At 43.1% G+C, this 6,197-nt stretch overlaps 1 long non-coding RNA gene across 1 annotated transcript; it reads right to left on the minus strand.

Annotated features, from left to right (window-relative positions):
* Positions 1-1,272: 1,272 nt before the first annotated feature.
* On the minus strand, positions 1,273-5,196 carry LOC148149181 (uncharacterized). Its single transcript, XR_015758056.1, has 2 exons — positions 5,091-5,196; positions 1,273-1,901 (listed from the first exon to the last, which is right to left on the minus strand). It is a non-coding gene; the product is annotated as an uncharacterized LOC148149181 (long non-coding RNA).
* Between the last annotated feature and the right edge of the window lie 1,001 nt (positions 5,197-6,197).

The following is a 6,197-nucleotide window of genomic DNA, read 5'->3' on the forward strand; positions in this document are numbered from 1 at the left end:
TATTCACGTCTCTAGCTTCTCACAGAGTTCTAGGGTATACCTGATCAGGTCCTGGGGACTTATTCACCTTTATGCATTTCAAGACATCCAGGCACCTCCTCCTCTGTAATATGGACATTTTTCAAGATGTCACGTCTATTTCCCCACATTATATATCTTCCATGTCCTTCTCCATAGTAAACACTGATGCAAAATACTCATTTAGTACCTTCCCCATCTCCTGTGTTCCACATATGGGATGCCTTGCTGATCTTTGAGGGGCTCTATTTTCTCCCTAGTTACCTTTTTGTCCTTAATGTATTTGTAAAGACCCTTTGGATTCTCCATAACCCTATGTGCCAAAGCTATCTCATTTCCCCCTTTTGCCCTCCTGATTTCCCTCTTACGTATACTCCTACTACATTTATACTTTTCTAAGGATTCACTTGATCTCTCCTGTCTATACCTGACATATGCTCCCTTCTCTTTCTTAACCAAAACCTCAATTTCTCTCATTATCCAGCATTCCCAACACCTACCAGGCTTTCCTTTCACACCAATAGGAATATACTTTCTCTGGATTCTTGTTATCTCATTTCTGAAGGCTTCCCATTTTCCAGCTGTCCTTTTACCTGCGAACATCTGCCTCCAATCAAATTTTGAAAGTTCTTGCCTAATACCATCAAAATTGGCCTTCCTCCAATTTAGAACTTCAACTTTTAGATCCGGTCTATCCTATTCCATCACTGTTTGAAAACTAATAGACTTATGGTCACTGGCCCCAAAGTGCTCCCCCACTCACACCTTCGTCACCTTCCCTGCTTTATATCCCAAGAGTAGGTCGAGTTAAATGAGATGAGTGAATAATCAATCAGATAGGAATTAAGCATGGGAACTAAGAAGATACTAATAATGAGAAGTTTGCAACGAATGATGAGAGATAGTAACAATCAATCTGATTGTTGGGGAAAAAAAATGATCTGATCCACTAATGTCCTTTAGGAAAAGTAACTGCCATCCTAACCCGGTCTGCATTCTTGTGGCTTGCTGCAGACTTTTCTCCCTCACCTGGAATTTTCTTGAGGTTACTCATGGATTCTGAGTACGGTTTGACATACTGCAGTCGAAGTGGACCACTGTCTGGTTTGTTATAGACTGCACATTATTGAAACATATTCAACCATAAGAGTAGTTCCAATCAGGATCAAAGGAGCTGATTGATGCTCATCCTTGTTCCACTCCTTCGCTGATGACAAATAGAGTTTGTAGTTAAAGGAAACGTGAAATCACTAATTATTTAGACTGTTTATAGTTCAATATCAGAAACAAGTTAGTCAGCTTCATTCAGTTGACAAATAAAGAGTTAGATTTTTAAAAACTGTTTTAACAGATCAAGGTTATTAAGAAAAGCTTTCAAAACTGCAAAAACATCCCACTCCCCTTCCTGAATACTAACGTATCCAAATCTGGAAATAATATTAAAGTCTGCAATTTTATCTTTAAAGTACTTTGACCAAGTAATAGGCAAATTATGAAACAAATACTTTTTTTACAGGTTGTTCAAGTCCAGCCAAAGTCACTTTCTGTACAAATATTAACACTGGTGTGTCTTCCCAATTCTTTTGATTCTCTTTTCCTGGACATAGTGGCATGGATTCAAAGCTTTCCTTTAAGGATCCACCACTTGCTGTGATGCAATCTTCCAGTGAATTTTCCGCTCCCAAACTTTGACACGAGCTTTTCATTGTGGTAAGTTCTCTCTTACCGTCTGGGCTCAAGCAGATACCTTTTACATGGAAAAACTGGGACCTCACTCTGATGGTGTTGAAGCCTCGATGGCGCCAATCAAACAGTTTGTCTACTTTGCAAACGTAACACTTTTCCTGCTGCAGTCAATGTCCTTTCCTTTGAAAAATCTTATTCTCAAAAGGATAAAGATACATGTGGTTAATGAATATTTTAGATGACACATCTTCATAAAATATATCATACAGATGTACAGGACGGAAACATTCCCTTCGATCCAATTAATTCAGGCCAACCAGATATCCTAAATTAATGTGGTCCCATTTGCCAGCACTTGGCCCATACCCCTCTAAACCCTTCCTATTCATATACCCATCAAGATCTATTTTAATGCAAGGAGCCTGACTGGTAAAGTGGATTTGAGGATTAATCAGCAAATGAGAAGATAATATTGTTGCAGTCACTGAGACATGATTAAAGGATGGACAGGACTGGCAAACTAGGGCAGGACTTATACAGTTAATGGTAGGGCCCTGGGGAGTGTTGCCAAATAAAGAGCCATGCAGGTGGATAGTTCCTTCAAAATGGAATCACGGTTACACGGGGTGGTAAAGTAGGCACTTGGCATGCTTGCTTTCATTGGTCAGTGCATTGGGTATCAGAGTTGGGATGTCATGTTGCGGCTGTACAGCACATCGGTGAGGTCACTTTTAGAATACTGTGTTCAGTTCTGGTCTCCCTGCTATAGGAAGGATGCTGTGAAACTTGGAAGGATTCAGAAAATATTTACAAGGATGTGTCCAGGATTGGAAGTTTTGAGCTATTGAAAGAGGCTAAGTAGGCTGGGGCTTTTTGCCTGAGACATCAGAGGCTGAGGGGTGACCTATAGAGGTTTATAAAATCAGGAGAAGCATGGATAAGGTGAAGAGCCAAAGTCTTTTTCCAAGGGAGTCCAAAACTAGGTTTAAGGTGAGATGGGAAAGATTTAAAAGGGTCCTGACTGGCAATGTTTTTACACAGAGGGTAGTGCATGTCTGGAATGAGCTGCCAGAGGAGCCTGTGGAGTCTGTGGAGGCTGGTGCAATTACACCATTTAAAAGGCAATGGATTTGTATATGGGTAAGAAGGGTTTCAAGAGCTATGTGCTAAATGCTGATAAATAGTTCTAGATCACTTTGGGATATCTGGTTGGCATGGTCAAGTTGGACTGAAGGGTCTGTTTCCACTCTGTACAGCTCTATGACTCTAACACCTTTTAAATACAGCAATTGTACCAGCCTCCACCACTTCCTCTGGCAGCTCATTCCATACACTCACCACCCTCTGTGTGAAAAAGTTGCCCCTTAGGTCCCTTTTAAATCTTTCCCCTCTCACCTTAAATCTATGCCCTCTCAACTTGGGCACCCCCACACTAAGGAAAAGACTTTGACTGCTCATCTTATCCATGTCACTCATGATTTAAAAACCTCTATTTCAGGTCACCTCTTAGCCTCTGATGTTTCAGGGAAAACAGCCCCAGCCTATTCCATCTCTCCCTATAGCTCAATCCCTCCAACCCTGGCATATCCTTCTAAAGTTTTTCTGAACCCTTTCAAGTTTCACAGCATCTTTGTTGTAGCAAGTAGACTAGAATTGAACCAAAAACATAATCAATCTTATTTTGTGCATCCTGCTCTTGAAGTACATATACTTCGGGGCACTACATGTTGGGTGGTACGGTGGCTCAGTGGTTGGCACTGCTGCCTTACAGCACCAGGGGCCCAGATTCGATTCCAGCCTTGGGCGACTGTCTGTGTGGAGTTTGCACATTTTCCCCGTGTTGGCATGGGTTTCCTCCCACAGTCCAAAGAGGTGCAGGTCAGGTGATATGGCTATGCTAAATTGCCCATAATGTTAGGTGCATTAGTTAGAGGGAAATAGGTCTGGGAGGGTTACTCTTCAGAGGGTCAGTGTGGAATTGTTGGGCCGAAGGGCTTGTTTCCACACTGTAGGGAACCTAATGTAAGTTGGTCTTTGGTTTCTCTAGCCAGCCATTATTTGAGAGATCTATTTCCTAACTCTATTTTTAACTTCTTACACCCTGCTACCCTTACTTAACAGAAATTTCAATCTTCAAATTATCTGTGAGCTTGCAGAAAGGAGAATTCTGGAAATCTATGACTCTTACAATCATAGAATCTGATAGCAAGAGAAGACTATCCCACCCTGACCACCCAGCCTCCCCTGACTCTGTAATCCTGCATTTCCCCATGGCTAATCCACTTCCCTGGGAACAATGGGAAATTTAGCATGGCCTAATCCCCCCAACCTGCAAATCTTTGTATGAAAACCTATTCAGGAGGCGGTCACTAGGAGCAGGAGCATTGTACACCCTTGACCCCAGGGTCTATCAGGTGGGGTGTTGTTGCACCATCTCTGCCCCCTCACATTTAGCTCTTTGAAAGGGCAAACGCGGGACCTTCCCCATTGATCGGTCTCGGTGTCACATTGCCGGCAATTGAGCAGTACAGCACCCAGCGGGGGCGTTGCAGAGTTGGGGGAGGTCTCCAGTAAGCTAGACTGAGGCGATATTTGCTCTTTCTGTAGGCCAGGTCGAATCCAGCATGAAATAAAGCTCAGTCAGACTCAGACGAGTCATTTCACAAGCAAACCTTTATGTAATGAGCCAGACGCAGCAGGTGGAATCTGCAAAGGGAGCACATGATCGTTTGCAGTGATGAAGAAGAAAATGCCCACAAAAAAGCTGCTTGCAGAGCTGCGGCCCGTTTGTCACCCAATCACAAACCCGGTGTCTGTTGGTCGAGGAGGATCGCAAGCACGTTTTTAAGAAATATTCAACGCTTGTGTGCAAACATTTTGCTGTCTGAAAAAAAATAAGAGGCACCAATTTCTTTTTTCTCTCTTCAAACCACATCACAGTCTACATGCTCCCGAAAGGTACTGGTACACTGCAACCTCCCCAGATAAGCAAACTTTCGCATGACCCGAGTGGCTTTCATGTCTAAAAATACTCATTGTGCACACTCACTATAAGGTGCTAGCATGATTCATAACTGTCATACTCATCATCACATAGCAACCTTCTCAGGCTTTCATGCCATCCAAACCTCTAGTGCATCATCCTTTTTAGATCTCACCTTTGGAGTTCTCAGCCCCGCACTTTCGGAATTGTCTTTCTAGACTCCTCAGGCTCCACTGCTTCCTTTCTGCTGCTTGAAACAGAAAGAGCTCTCTCCTTAAACCCTCCTTAAGCCTTCCTAACCGTTTCCTCCTCATGCCTCTTGAAAGCTTCTTGAATGTTTCTCTGTGTTAATGCATAAATGAAGCTGCTAATTTGCAAATGCTTTTGTTTGCCTCACGGGTACTTTTTGGGATGCTTTTGGCTTCAGTCAAGGGTGACCCTCCTTTGGGACCAGTTGTTGCATCTAGAGGTAAGGATAACTTCTGCTGGAGTGACTGGAAGGATTGATTTCTGGCGCATTCTGGTCACTGAACTCCCAGGAGAGGCAAGAGAGGGTCATGTTGAGTTGGAGTTGACCATTTTTAAGATACGAGTTCTGCCTGTGTAGCATGCAAAACAACACTTTTCACTGCATCTGGGTACATGTGGCATTGATAATCCAATCGGTCAATCAATCAATTAATCAATTCTTGCAGGACTGAGAAAACCAGTTCATGTTCGATACCTTTCACATCATACCAATCTGGAGTACAAAGGGGCTTGGAAGTTCGGGTCCAGGATGCCCTTATGGCAAACTTGCAGGTTGAGTCATTAGTTCGGAAGGCAAATACAATTTTGTCATTCATCTTGAGAGGACTAGAATATAACAGCAGGGGTGTACTTCTGAGTCTTTATAAGGCTCTGGTGAGACCACTTTTCAAGTATTGAGCAATGTTTGGGCCTCCTACCTCAGGAAGGGTGTACTGGCCCTGGAGCGGGTCCAGACGAGGTTCATGAGAATGATTCCAGAAATGAAGGTCTTAGCATACAAGAAACATCTGAGGCATCTTGGACTAGATTTGATGATGTTTATAAGGATGAAGGATCTGACAGGGAAACTTACAGAATACTGAACAGCCTGGACAGAGTGAATGTTGGGAAGATGTTCCATTGGTGGGAGAGATAAGGACTTGAGGGCATAGCCTTAGACTAAAGGGAAGACCCTTTAGAACAGAGGTAAGGAGAAACTTATTTAGCCGGAGAGCAGTGAATCCATGGAATTCATTGCCACAGAGGGCTGAAGAAGCCAGATCATTGAGTATGTTTAAGATTGAGACAGATAGGTTCTTGATTGTCAAGGGGATCAAAGGTTATAGGAAGAAAGGGGGAGAATGGGGTTGAAAAACCTATCAGCCATGATTGAATGGCGGAGCAGACTCAATGGGCTGAATGGCCTAATTTCTGCTCCTGTGCCTTATGGTCTTATCTTTAAATGCACAAAGTTGAGGTTCTGTTGTTAGGAGAGAGAGAG

Source organism: Chiloscyllium plagiosum, unplaced genomic scaffold, assembly GCF_037043375.1.
Source record: "Chiloscyllium plagiosum isolate Xiang-an unplaced genomic scaffold, Cpla_swu_hap1 HiC_scaffold_9, whole genome shotgun sequence".
Taxonomy (NCBI): Eukaryota; Metazoa; Chordata; class Chondrichthyes; order Orectolobiformes; family Hemiscylliidae; genus Chiloscyllium; species Chiloscyllium plagiosum.